Genomic DNA, 15,394 nt, shown 5'->3' with positions numbered 1-15,394 from the left:
TAGCATTTGAAGTCTGTTGGAGGTGTTCTCTTCAAATTACAGCAAAAATGTCACCGCACAACTCACCTTCCTCCCATGAGTGCACTCGCTACCTCTCGATAATACAGAAGATTGTTGAACCTTCAGGAACGTAAGAGAGGGCCATACGGCTCCAACACACAAGGAGCATGTCGACGGTCATCCTCCGTAGCCTAGCCAGCTGCAAAACAGCACTCTGAGGCCAGCATCGCCAGGGAACACTGCCCCAAAACACCATAATACAAACACCACCAGCAACCCTTTTTTGACACAGTGACAGGTGTATGGATTGTTCAGCTGCCTCAACTGCCTTGGAATTGCCCCAGATTTTAATCCTAGGTGACTCCATAATCAGGAATGCCAGAGGTGAAATGGTAAAATGTATCTGTTTTCCTGGGGCCACAGTAAATGATGTATCTCTTCAAATCTCACAAATGCTAGTAAATCACTCAATGCTTGAGAAAATCATTGTACACATAGGCTTGAATGACATTCCAAAACCAGTCTGAATTACTAAAATGGGATTTTATCAATTTATTTAGTACTCTCAGGCAATCATCAGCTCAAGTGCATATTTCAGGTTCTACTCCCACAACTGCACGTGGAATAAACTGGTTCAGTGAGCATGAACAACTGGCTTAGCTCTTCATGCACTGCTCACAAACTGAACTTTATTGAAAAATTCTATCTATTTTGGGAGCACAGAGACCTTTTCAGAGCTGATGGCCCACATCCAAACAAAATTGGAACACGGCTGCTCAGTACTAACATGCTCTACTACAGCCATCAATCATCTGCCCCCCCAATCCATTGGCCAGTGGAAACAGAACTCCCCACTCGCGGCTCAATCCCCCCCCCAACTAAATGAAACAACTGGAGTCCTGAGGGAAAAGCTCCAGGAACTCGATGACATATCAGCCGGTGCCAACAAAAAACACACCTCATCCATCCAAGGCCATCGACTGACTGCATCAGAGTCCCTGCCTTCACCATACTGGCTACACAACTTGTTTCTGCACCAGTCAGGGGCCCAATGTTCCTTTTGATTCATGTGACCTTGGCCTGACATATATTCCAGTTAGGAGCAACCGTTTCTCAGCACCATATCAAGAGACCATTGAACCACTGTAACAAGGATAACCTTGTGGAAATCTCTTTCACCAAGCCTAAGTCTGCTTCTCATGAACCCCTCTACTTAAAAATGGAACTTTGGAATATTAGGTCACTATCAGGCTAAACCTTTCTTATACATGATCTTATAACTGATAACATGGTTGATTGCTTGTTCCTAACGGAAACATGGCTACATTGTAAATCTCCAGCCACTGAGTGGGGCTAGCACCTTATGCTCTGACTCTGTAGGATGCAAGGCTGTCTTATTTTAGAACTTTGATTCATTTGCCCACCATGCTGTACTATTACATGTGACTGACCACCTAAACTCTGCCCTGTGTTTTTAATAGATGTTAATCAATTATTCACAACAGCTTTGATATGGTCACAATTGCGGAGTTTAATCTCTATATAGACTCCAATACCAAGACCTCAGACTTTTTTGGGCTATTGAATTCAATGGTTTTTAGTCAACGTGTTTCTAAACCCACCCATAGGCTTGGTCATACATTCTTGATTACAAAAGGGCTTAAGACAGAGATCACATCTGTCTGTGACATTTCTTTTTCTGATCACTGTATATTTTTTAACTGCTTTTGAGACAGTAAGCAGGACAACTCTGAGCACATTGTAATAAGACACATTTTCACACCATAAATTTAAATGCCATCCATTAATGATTTTTCAAGGTATACATATCCTGTTTCCTGTGATGAAAGATAACTATCACAGTGTTAGACAACAATTGATCATGTTGCCTCACTTAAACTCAAAAAGATCAAAGTTAAATGGGTGCCACTATCGAGGAACTAAGAAATTGTGATGTACTGTGCAAGGACCCAAACGCAGACGAGGGAAATCCAAAAAACGTTGTCTTTATTCAGTCCGAGGTTCGAAGCCAGGTAATCAGAGAAAGGACGGTGCCGAATCGAGTTTCCAAAAGAATTGTGATAAACAGGCAAAAAATCAAAAACCAGGAGATCAGAGCGGCGAAGGTACAAAGGGACAGGCAAAAGAGAAGTCAAAGCAAAGCAAAGGTCAAACCAGAAGCAAACAAACCAAAAAGGGGCAGGCAAACTCGAAGTCGTTCAGAAGGGGTGTCTCAGGAATCTCGATAAACAAAGGCTTACTAAATATCGGCACAATGAATTCGATCAACGTTCTGACCATGAGCTGGTGGAAAAGACTGAAATTTATACACTGGGGAAGGTAACAATCAAGGAGGGGTAAGTGAGTGAGGGCGGAGTAACAAACAACATCCAGGTGAAGAACATTAGGATAACTAATAAAATGACGGGACTGACAAAACGCGGACTGGAATCACATAGACGACAATGATAATAGACGGCCTGGGTTAAGCAGGTAAAAACGCGTGCAGAGAGAGAGAGGTGCAGTCAGAGCAAGAGACAGGTGCAGGCAATTGCAGAACTCAGCGTTAGAGCAGGCTAGAAAGAAAAGGGGCGGAGCTACAGCGCAGCATGGAAAAGGGGAGACTGGTTAATGTATTAGTATAGTGATCTAAACTATCAAAAACCCAAAACTAATGTGTGTTAGTCCATTAGTAATATTCACATGTTAGTATATTAATGAGGTTAGTACTTTACAATCTATAAGTTAGTAAGGATTAGTAGAAATTAGTAAAACTAGAAATAAGTAGGAAGTAAGTAAAAACGAGACTGGAAGGAAGGGGGGGAAACCACGAAAACCCGGAACCACCCGAATAGTGAAATCACACAAATACAGGGGAGTGAAGCAGCTCAGGGAACACAGACACAGACAGTACTGGGGAGACAAGTGACCGGGAAATACAGACTACAACAGTAATAATTTAACTGACATACAAGTGTCACAAAAAGCGGAATATAAATGGAGAAAAAATATGACTCCAGATCAAAAAATGATATTTGTAGAGAGCAGCTGTCTACTTAAAATAATTGTGTACAAGGAAGCCAAACTCACTTTGCCAAACTCATTGACACAAACCATAATAATCATTGACACCACCACCTTGTAAATCCATGCACTGCTGTCCCCTCTGAACAGCTGATGTCTTTGACTGTTTTTCCTCATTAGATTGTGCCATGCTCAATAAGATTGTAGCATAATTATACTAATTATATAATTACACTATAATGACACAAGCCCCGTCTAGGATAGTTACAGTATGTTTTAAAATGAGTGTTTGTTCAGGGCCTACAGTAAGCAAGCTAACATAGCAACGTTGCATTCATTTGTGAATTGGCCGCATTTATTTTTGGATCAGCTACATTTATTTATTTATTTATTTTTGAGACAATAATCCCCCCATATATTTCCATCCCCTCTGAAGATAGACATAGCAAAACCAATACTAAAAAACCTAACCTAATACTAAAAATAGATGCCTCTATTCTAAGCAATTACAGGCCCAACTCCAATCACCCTCTTCTTAGTAAGATACTTAAAAAAGCAGTCATCCAACAACTAAATGATTTCCTATCAAATAATAACACCCTAAAGAAATTTAAATCTGATTTTCGTCCCCACCATAGCACAGAAACCACATTAACTGGAGTACTAAATTATCTACGTATGATTGCTGACTCCAGAAAACTTTCTGTGCTTGCATTGCTAGACCTTTCAGTGACCTTTGATACAATTGACCATGTAGAAGACTGGATTGGTATTTAACTGCCTTAACTGAAAAGACATTGTATATTCACATTGGTGACCACCTGTCCAAGGCATCTGACAACACCTGCAGTGTACCACAGGGCTCCATCTTAGGTCCAAGTGTCTTCAACCTATATATGCTCCCCCTTGGTCATGTTATCAGGAGATATGGAATACAGTTCCCTAGTTATGCTGATAACTGGCAGTTTAGCCACTATGGGCCAAAACTCTGGAACAACCTCCCAAAGGATTTAAGAGAAGCAGAATCTGTTCAAAGTTTCAAAACGAAACTTTTTTAACATTGCTTTTTCCACCTTCATTCAATTTTTTGTTTTTTGATTTATTTTTAATTTCTTATTTTACTTTTATTTTACTTAAGACTAATAACTTTTCTAATTGTTCTTTTATTTTACTCTTTGATTTTACTATGATTTTATGGTTATCCTCTGTATCAAGGATGAGAGAGAGCAGACTCGAGGAGAGACTTGTTCATTTGAATTACTTGTCTTAAATTGTGACCTAAGACAAGAGCTGGTTAGCTTGGGGGTCAATAGACCTCAGCGTTAGCTCAGTGGTCTGTAGAATCATATTATTTTGATTTGATGGTCTAAATGTTAACTCAGGTGATGTCCTGAATGCCATGTGAACTCATCCTTCATGGAAGGACAAATTCAATATTTATTGCTGCCAAATTGCAGATTTGTTTGGTCACATTGTAAAACAAATGAACCTCTTGATTTTAATTGATGTAGTAATTTTAGTTTCATTACACTGTACAATTGCTTTTTTATTGCTTTTAGTCTTTTATCTTTTTATTTTTTCTTCCTTTATGCCCTCATTCCTTTCCTTTTACTCTCATTTTATGTAAAGCACATTGAGCTGCAATTGCCATATGATATGTGCTATACATATAAATAAAATTAGATTAATTGATTGATTGAACACCAGGCAACTTCACTGCCAGCTTGTTACTGTCAGCGTCAGCAGCCCACGTTGTCGAGTCCCATGGATTCTCCAGCTTCCAGTATGCCCTTACCGCTGGTTCTGGCTTGATCTGAGCCCTAGTGCCAAAAATACACACCACAGGATGATTCACAATGAGCACATTCCTTACATCAGCAGGAATCTCGTTCCTGTCATGCCCAAAACTGGTCCTGGGGTTCTGCTGCTGCCACTATTGCTCACAGGCCCTCTTTTTTTTTTTTTAATTCAATTTGTGCATTTACAGACAAGGTGTCATCACTCCAGAACAAAGACAAGGTGTATATAAAAAAAAAAAACAGGAATTACGTTCCCCAGTTCCTCCTCACCCCCCCCCCCCCCACCCCCACCCCATACATAGTGTTAGTCGGGATAAAATGACAGACGGACAGACTCTGTAGGTTTATAATTAATCGAAACAGGTACAGATGTACAACATGAATATGCAAAAAAACAAAAAAACAAAAGGCCCTCTTGCTTGCTTTACAGGTCCCAGCTCTTCCTTCCACCACTAGATTGGTGTCAGGTCAGCTGTCATCTTATTTACCCCAATCCTGCACAAATACAAACATGCTCCACTTGCTCTGGCAAAAAAACAGAATACAAATAGAAGTGCACACAAGAGCACCACGTAGCAGGCCACAACAGCAAATCACTATAATCATGTTCGTCACACGAAGAAACCCCTTCCCTTTCCCACTGGATGTCCCTGAGCTTATTTTGCCTTCTTATACCCATCCTCCCTCTATTAATTCTAATCCCCTGCAGTGGCAGCTGTGCTCCACTCTGGCAGCACAGCAATCACTCAATTCCTATGTTCACATTTCTTTTGGAGTGCATGGTTGAATTTCTCAACAACTTCTTTGAATGTTTTGTATCAATACATTAGTGACAATATTTGGTAAGAAGCATTTCAAATAAACATCACATGGCTTCAGACCAGGAATAATGGATTTCTATAAACAGTACTTGCTAAGGCAAGGTGCTTTGTTGATGTACAACATGTACAGATCCACTGAACTAGCTGCAGAGCTGATGAAGTGCTGTCCTGTTACATTGGGCCAGGAGAGGAGGCCCATTGTCTCGGACAGGGGTCGCACCAGAAGTCTTACCAGGGGTTGCTTCTCCACCCACTAATGCCTGCTCTCCAGAGGCTTCCCAACCACCAAGTCAAACTTTTTCTATAGCAGAAGCTAATATTTTATAATTTAGGAAGAATCTGCATGACTGGGCTTAGTTATTTTTGTGGTTATTGTGTAGGTTGACTTTATACAGTACATGTTGTGCAAGTACCCTTTCCTTCTCTTTTTGTTTGCTGGTACATTCTTGTTGCTAAATACTATTCCTGTCAGTTGTTCAATTGCTGCTGGATTTTCATTAATCATAAAGTTTTAATCAAAAGAAAATGTAATGGCTGCTAAACTTGTTTCCTTGAAGTGTCAAAAAAGACCTCATTCATTTATTATATACCTGTATGTATTATTTATGTGCATACTTTGTGTTTTTACTTGATTTGAGGTGTTTTTTGTTAGTGCATATAACTTTTTCAGCAGAAGTCAATATGACTGTATAGACAAAGGGACTTAGCAAAAATTATTAAAAATTAAAACTTGATGGTGGAAGAAACCCCTCAGATACACCAAACAGCGGGAGTATCTGAATGGCAAAGGAATGCGTGTAGACTTACCTGGTGCTACGGGAACAGGATTCATTTAATGTTATCTGACTCCAAAATAATGTTTTAACCCCTTTGCTGACAGTTATGCATAGAAGGAGACTGCAAGTGATCTGCCAGTAGTGTGGCTCTATATGGATCACTATCTATCTTGGTAGATGCAGATGTGCCTCTGATGTGTGTAGTCTGAATTAATACAATTGTGTATCTTGCTGCAGCACTAGTATGGATGAGTGACTATGGGGTGTAGATATTCTGACTTATATGTTTATGTTGGGACCCTGAAACTGTTCAGTGTGCAGTGGTAACAGTCAAAAATAATGCCAGGTTAGCCCCTTAAACCCATGGCTTTTTGAAAGAAACCCCCCATCTTAAATAAACTCCATTATCTCCAAAATTACATACAGTTCAGACATGGTCCAAGCTTGAAATAAAGAGCACATTTGTACCAAAATGACCAAATCCCCTGAAATTCTTGACTTAGCCCTGTATTTCAGTCAAATTGTGTCCTTTTAAAGAGCTTCTATGAACAAAATGTGTTCATAATGGTTACTTATCACACACACTAAAGTCACTTAGAAACAATCAAGCCACTTGGTTTTACTTTGCTGTGTGCTCTGACCTGCACTCAGCTGCCTGGCTCTCTGTAAATCAGTCTTGTGATCAGTTGGCTGCTGTAATATGCATATGCATGAAATGAGGCACAGCATCCCAGCACCCCTTTTATTTATTATCAAAGCTTACAAAGGAATTTCCCAGGGAAGTGTGAACTTTCACCAACAGCCTCACAATCAGACACACATACAGAGCTCACCCTGATCCCAACAGGGTGAGAGTCCACAAGGAGGAAAAAAGATTTACAATGATATAGTACCCTTTTGTCACGACTGCAGTGTTTCTTATGCAAGCATTCGCCGAAAAAACAAACAAAGCTCCAATAAACAATTGATAAAGCCTGCACTAATCTTCCACTCCTGTGCAGTGTGAAAATGCAAAGTGAAAATTACTAGCCTAGCTAACCGTATCGGGGAAAAGACAGAGTGAAGGCCTGCAGAGGCTAAGGAACATGCAGAGAGACAAACTATCTCTCTCGTTATAGCCATGACCAGCAGTTTATAACTCCAAGTAAACGTGTTGTACTGCAAGTTAGCTAAAGGAATTGAATCCATCATTCTGAAACATAGCAACAAGCACACGTGTGCAGTCTACATGTATACCTTCCTGTGACAGCCAACCAGTACCATTTCCCTAGCACGCTGCCCAGGTCAGTTTCCTTGGATCAACAAGCCATGAAGCACAGATGCCGACCCATCTGCACTCCTGCAGAGGAAACTTCTGTATGTTCTTTGTTTTCAAATAAGTCTGTTATTGATTGTATGTAATGTTGTGTTTAGATTATATCACATCACTTGTTTGTTAGCTATAGCCAGCTAGCTCCACATAGCTAGTTAACGTATGTATATACTCTTACTTACTAACGCTAGCTTACAATCCGCTTTCCTTTTAACCAAGATCTGTGCATGCAATCTCTCCAGCACTAATGTATACTCATTCGATATATGGTCTCATATTTAGAGTGCCAAGATTGCACTGAGATTAGCTTGATTTAACTTCAGTAGCCCTTTGTACACGCTACTCCCCTGGTTTCCAGGCCATATTTAGCACCACATGCTAAAAGGTGATTCATAGTTTGTTCCATCAGAGGAGCTTTGTTCTCTCCTGCACCATGTGTGCTGATGAGCACACACATGACCACACACACACACAACACTCTAGTCCCCCTTTCCATATTCTCCCTTATTTAGTCTTTTGGGATTTCAGTTTAAGATGTTTGTTTGTTTAATGTATTAGATTTTATTAAACCTCTTTGTGGGTCTGATTTATTTAGATAAATGCCGGAGCCTAACACCTCAAAGAACTTAGTATGTTGTTACATAATTAGTAATTATTTTAATATTTAATATTGAAATTTGTACTCATGATTTAATAATTAATTTTATGAGACTGATTCATTATCAGACTGATTATACTTTTGCACCATTTGATCACCACACCAATGTATTTATATCTCCAGCTTTCCTTGGAGCCTACTTGTGAGGTTTGTTAAAACAGACATGTTTTAATGATCTGTTTTCTCTATCATATAATTGGTTGGTATCTCCCCCCACAAAGTCAAACCCCAAGTCATCAAACAAGGATACCATCCTAAAACAAAACAGTACATCAATTATCCTACTTGCGCTATTCCTGTCAGCATATCACACACGTTAACCTTTGTAACTGAGACACCAGCTTGTTCCTCACAACAACGGCTGTCCAACAATACAAAACATGATGACACTGTATTGTGGAGAACCCAAGTTTTACACAATACTGAACCAGTAAAATGCTTTGCAATTGAGCACTGTTTCTTTGTCACACCTGCTGACTTCCTGTCAATTCACTGATGCGTTTTTCTTTAGATGTCTGATAAGGGGCGCCTGTCTGTAAACTGTCCTACAATGGTATAAGTGGTGATGCACCTTTGCCGTTTATCTCAGAATGTCTGATATTAAAGAGGCTATACTGATGTGCATGCAAGGGTTGAAACACTGGTCACGTGCCTCTCAATCACATGGTCAGAAATGTCTACCTGTGTATGCAGTAGATGTTGCAGTGAACAAAACAATGTGTGATACTGGCTTCAGGGATGAAAATTATATTTCTGCAGTACATGGTATGTGTGTATATATTCTATTGTATGTGCATTTACATTTCAGGCCTTTAGCAGATGCTGTCATCCAGAGACACTTATACAGCCTACAATGTTTGCATACAGTCAGATTTTAAGCAATTCAGGTTATGTGTCTGGCTCATTTGTACACAGTAGTACCAAACCAGAGAATCAACCCTATGACCTTAGAGCAAGCCTGGTTCCCTAGCCATTATGCTACACTGCCACCCTATGTCTGTTTTTTGCATGTCTATAAAGATTTGGATTTTCCATCCATTTTTCAGGCATATAGTGCCCTATGCAGGTAATCTATGAAAGTGACTGTTTGCCATAGAACATATTTATGAAGGGAAATGAACTGGAAGTTCACACATCCTTTGTACATTGATAGAGTGTGACTCTTGCCAATCAACAGTGGGGCGCTGCTTTGGTGAGCCCATTCACAGCAGATTGTTTTAAACTTCTAAGGTGGTCCCCAGGCAGTAAAGTTGATTACACAAGTAACAGGATTTCTCTTCTTTTTCACTTTAATTGCTGCTTGCAAACTTGTGAAGTGGTTTATTCCTTTTAAAGGGGATTTGCTGTCAAATTGAGTTCAGGAAAATACATCATGTCACCTGGGAAAATACAGTAAGTGCTTGCAGAAAGCATGACTCACACTACTAATATCAAGTACCTTTTTTCGCCCCAAAAGACATGTTAATCCCTGTTTTCTTTCCAGTCACTTTCCAGATTCATAAAAGCAAAAATGTGCAAATAAAAATATTTATAAGATTTTTATAGATAATGGGGAGTCTTGAGTCTATGGCACTGGGCAGCACTGACCACACATGGTGCCCCAAATCCACATTAAATGTTTTTTGTTCCCTGACAAGATTTATTTTGTTGAAATTGGTCTCTAGATTTAAAAAAAAAATGTTTGATTGTAAATGTGAATAGTGTTTTAATATCATCCATCCATTATCTAACCTGCTTATTCCTGGCCAAGGTTGCAAGCCTATCGCAGCATGCACTGGGCAACACTCATACCTCTAACCTATGGACAATTGAGAGACTAACCTGCATGTTTTTGGACTGTGGGAGGAAACCCACATAAACACAGGGAGACCATCATGCTGTAAGACAACAGTGCTATCCACTGCATCACCCTTCCACCCATTTTATTATTCATGTTAATCTTAGTGGGTTTTTGGGCTTAATTGATTTCTGTAAAGCTTAACCTTCTTATTAACATTTTCCATTTTGAATCTAACAAAAATAATAAAAAAATAATTAAAAAAAAACTTGATTCTGGTGTGCACAGGGTTATGATTTTAATAAATCAAGTGAAATTAAACAAGGGCATTGGAATGCAGTTCTATGTCCTTTTGCATTTGGTAATTACATTTGAATGACAATCTACTTATAGATAAATATAGCCAGTACAACAAGGATAATTACATGCATTTTTAGTGTTTCCATTTAATGTAGGATGAATGTAGTATATTCACCGTCTTTGAAAATGCTACTTGCGTTAAATGTGCAGCATTCAAGTTTTTTAGAACAGTTTTGTTCATATTTGGTTAAATTTCCTTCACATCCTGAGAGATATTAATAAAGTATGAGCCCTCAGAAAAAAACTGGACTCTGACTGCCCCAGGCTCTGAAATCAACCTCCCTAAATTTCACCGCAATTTAACATCCAGCACTCTACACACCTGAACAAAATGTATTCCCCGTGCCAAAATAATATCATGTAAGGGAGGAAGTACGTTGAATATGACAAAGCATGGGATAATAATACGCAAAGAGTGAACCGTTTTAGATGTCCCCTGTCACAGTCATAACGCCCCAGATTCAGCTAAAACTAGTTTTATCGCCTCGGACGCAGGTTAAAAAAAGTAAAACAGTGAACGTCTTATGCATGATAAGATAATAGTTATACTCTGTTTATATGAAATAACTGTCACCGAGTGGTGACCAGGTTTATTGTGAAGGGGTTACATTCCTTTCCAGCTGCTGTAAATTTTAATGTTGAGCATTTCTCATAGTGAGTGGGAACTCATTTATTTTTCTTTATTTAATTTGACTTTGTTTTACTTTTGTCCAAAATGATACTCCTTTTATTGGTCTAAATCTGCTGAAAATAAAAGTGTGTTTTGTGTACAAGACATTTTGGTTTCTTTTTGCACTCAAACAATATGACAAAAATGGGAAACAGGATTTGATAAAAACCGAAGTCGATAAGCAGAATCGAATTGGTAATTGGAATCGATAAAATCTAAATGATACCCAACCCTGTTTTAGGTCATACCTTGTAGTCATGTAGCGTCATGACTAGGGTTGGGTAGTAAAACCTGGAAGCACTATGGCATCGGATCCCATACAACTGGTAGGCCTACTTGCAGGACTGAATTGCAACAGAGATTTTGGTGGTTTTCATTTCAGTGCAGTTTTCATCAGTAATGTTGCACTTGCTTTGTACATTTAGCAAGCTAGCTAATGTTAAACCCAGTCAAAATGCCACAAGCAAAACTATGAAAAGTGTGGCTGTATTTTAGTCAAAATGGGACGTGCCTTTGCAATGAAAAGACGTTCTTTAATGGCATTGTGTCTCAAATAATTTAGACTACCAGCTCAGGCACCGTACATTTCAAAACTTATCGTTTTAACATGGGAATCATCAAAATATAAACGATACACTTCCCTAGTCATGAAACAATATTATGTGCAGTTTGCAGGTGAAGTAATAGTGAATTAATTTCAGAAATGTAAATGAGTTTCCCCACAGAGATTATACTGCTGTGAAAGCAAGCTTACTAGCTTTCTCACAAAACAAAAATGATGACCACAAAGTTTTAGGCTGAAATAGCATCACTAGTGCATTACCTTATATGTCCATTTTGCCAGTGTATCCTGCAAATGGCTACTTTCAAGGTCAGTTGTTGTTATTGGCAGATGTAACTAAAGAAGGAGGCAATGCAAAAGCTGTAACTTGGCGAATGGCATACCTGCCATCCCAATTAAATAGGCACCACAGAAAAAAAAGAAAAAAAAAACAGTGGTATATCCTGTTTGATCAGTTTAATTAATAGTAGGAAGAGTCCACTTATGATGTCCAGACCTTCACAAAAATCTTACATGAAAGGGATAATTCATCTTCTTTTAAAAAAAAAAAACGTATGTATGTTTTTCTTTGGCCCTCATAGTTTTTGTGTGCAATGAAGATTAGTGTTTCTCAACCTCGGCCCTCGGGATCCACTATGTGTGCTGGTTTTTGTTCCATCCATAGTAATAACTCTGTATTGTAATAAGCTGCTAATTTTTCTTAATTAGATGCTTTTACTTTCTATTGAATGGACAATTTACCCTCTTAAAGCTACATTTAGCCAGAAATAGCTATGTATTCCTTAAAAAAACATCCTATATTCACCATCACATACAAGGAATTTCAATCAGTCAGACCAAATAATGCTTCCGTATTCTTTGCTGTTTATACTATTTGGCAAATAATTCCGATTGAAAGAGGTTCCATTTTAATTGATTCACGTACAGACTGACTGGCGAAGTCGGTGGGGTCCTATTTGGTGTGTGTAGTGTGGAATCCTGAAACCATCTGCTTAAAATGAATGGAGTTTACTGACAGCAAGTTGCAACAAGTCAAAACTTGTATTGTGTTAAAATAAGGTTAACCACACAGTTGCGATAAAACTGAAATACATTTTCAGGAATCTATAGACTACTGATCAAGAGATTGACTAGGACGAAAACCTGCATGCGCAGTCCTCAGGACTGAGGCTAAGAACGGCCATTTTAGGTAATCGGAGAGGTTACTAATGAGCACTCTTCAGTGAATATGCAGAATAAGTTTTGTTGGAAGAACAATGATATAATACAGTACACAAAAATATGGTTGTCCATATAAATAATGTCAATATATTACAGATAATTAATTTATGTCATTTGTGAGCTCCAAAAGCTATTGGGGCCCATACAAATATAGAAAAGTATGAGATATGTTGCTATGCTACTTTCTGCAGTGACACATTCTCCATATATAGCCATCTGATCACAAGATAGCACACATCCTCTCTTACTCAAAACTCAGCAAGGGGAAGTGAAGAGAAGCACTTTTTGAAGATAGCCTTGAGTATGTCATGCTGTGAAGAAATGGCCAACTGTCACTTGGTCATGGTTTTGTGCCTTTTGGCTCTTGCTGACTAACAGAATCATTTTAATGAAGGTCACCATTTTGTATGCTACCAATGCAAAGCCATTTTCTTTTCAGACTAAATTATACAGTACATTAATCACTATGAATTTGGCAATTAAAAGCATTTCACGCATGTGTCATTGTGAACAAATTCATTTTCTCATTGCCATGATTACTCAGGTTTCTCGGTTTGCATGTGGTCTCAATCAATTATTCACACAATTTTGTCATGATGTACAATGCCTAATGGATTTTAGCTGCCAAGTCATTTTAAAATTAGGTTTGGTCTGCCATACAAAATGTGGACAAGGAACTGTAAGCACATTATTCTAGTTTTTACAGAAATAGTTGCACTTACATTTTAGAAAAGTAGACTGCAAAATGGTCTTGTTATAGTTTAAAATGTGTCATAGTTGGTCATCCTGGTTGACTACATTCTATTGATAAATGACAATTTCAGTCTTAGACAAAGATTTTACAGACTTTAAACATGTTTTATTCTTCAAAATATATCATTTCAACATTTTTATTTGTATTTATTATAAACAGCATACATATATGCAATGTACATTCCATTCAGGGCTATATAGCCTGCTGACTAGATACATTAAATCTCTCCAAATTAGCTCAACCTCACCTCCACTATTAGCACAGTCAAAGCAGGCAGAACATACCAGGTAATGGGTAAAACTGCAAGTGGGGCATGACAATACACACACACACACACATACACGCAGTCATCTCCAAAATGATTAACTGAACTGTTTTACCATGATCAGTTTCTTCAGGTAAAATGCAAGCCACTCAAAATCCATTGCCGTAGTGCTTTGCAAGTACAGTGCACTGCCGATACACAACCGTATTACAAAGACCCTTCCTTGTGTCAGCGTCATCTAAGGTGATCTGAGCAATTCGAATTAATGTGCAATTCATGAAATTAATCACAAAGCTGTTTCTTTGGAACAATTCAGTGGAATTAATATGGCGAAGAAGGGTGTGGTAACACCACCCAAACCCTGATTTAGACTTACAGTACCCTCAGATCACAAGCACAGGGTTGGGGATTGTGACTGCAAAGTCTTCTTCCGCATCGTTGCGTGAACTTGGAGACGGTCTTGGAGATTAGTGACCTCTCACTTGGGGTATTTGACAAACTGACACCCTACCATACCGAGTGTCCCACTCAGCTTGTCAAATACACTAAGTGGGGGGCCTTCATTCTCAGCAGCGATTCTGGACCTAAAAGTCGGAAAGAAAATATAGCAACATTTTCTAGCCCATCATCTAAAAACAGACACAACAGTGTACAACAACAACATATCAGTTACCATTATCAGTTTAAAAGCGCCTGAAATGTTATTTAAACTTTTATCAAGCATTTCTGTTTGATTAGATGGAAATATACAGAAAAAGCGAAGAGATGTGCTACATGTACTGGGATTACATGCAGCCACCTGCATACATACCTGAGGGACGATGCCATTGGGTGAAATGGTTCCACGGCACATTTTCCTTGAGCACAAGGATCATGCAGTAGAGACGTGCATTGTCTTGCAGCAGAGCAGAGCAAATTGAGTGTAAGACGGCTGTACATCCGATAATTAATAGGGCTAGGCATCACAAACGGGAAGTTGAAAAGGAGGAAGATAACTGTGAGGTTATCAGGCAGGAAGTATCTGCAAGCCAGTGACAGAACGCCACATTGTGAAATACAGCAGATAGATTTTGCCGTTTGAATTTCCAAGGCCATTACAGTGAGAACATACCTATTTGTTTTTCGAAACAAAGGAAACAAACCCCTGTCAAACAAACAAGTCAAAACCTATGAATTCAAATGCACTGCACTCCAACAGGTCTGGGGTTTTAGACCAGCACAGTGTTACTGTGGTTTACATATGTATTTTTGGTCATAGTTTTTTTTATCAGTGGCAGCCTGTGCAGTGAAGATGCATTGAAAGAATATTTTACAGCACATAGGTACTCATGCGGTACAATGTTCCAATGAGGAAAAGTACTCACAATAGAAAAACCTCATTTTCGTTACAAGTCT

General features: G+C 38.8%; 1 long non-coding RNA gene across 1 annotated transcript; it reads right to left on the bottom strand.

Annotated features, from left to right (window-relative positions):
* Positions 1–13,817: 13,817 nt before the first annotated feature.
* Positions 13,818–14,940, bottom strand: LOC118235262. Its single transcript, XR_004766817.1, has 2 exons — positions 14,811–14,940; positions 13,818–14,583 (listed from the first exon to the last, which is right to left on the bottom strand). It is a non-coding gene; the product is annotated as an uncharacterized LOC118235262 (long non-coding RNA).
* Positions 14,941–15,394: the final 454 nt, after the last annotated feature.

The sequence above is a fragment of the Anguilla anguilla genome, chromosome 9 (genome assembly GCF_013347855.1).
Source record: "Anguilla anguilla isolate fAngAng1 chromosome 9, fAngAng1.pri, whole genome shotgun sequence".
Taxonomy (NCBI): domain Eukaryota; kingdom Metazoa; phylum Chordata; class Actinopteri; order Anguilliformes; family Anguillidae; genus Anguilla; species Anguilla anguilla.
The sequence above is the reverse complement of the archived record's forward strand: the minus strand, read 5'-3'. Positions and strand labels throughout refer to the sequence as shown.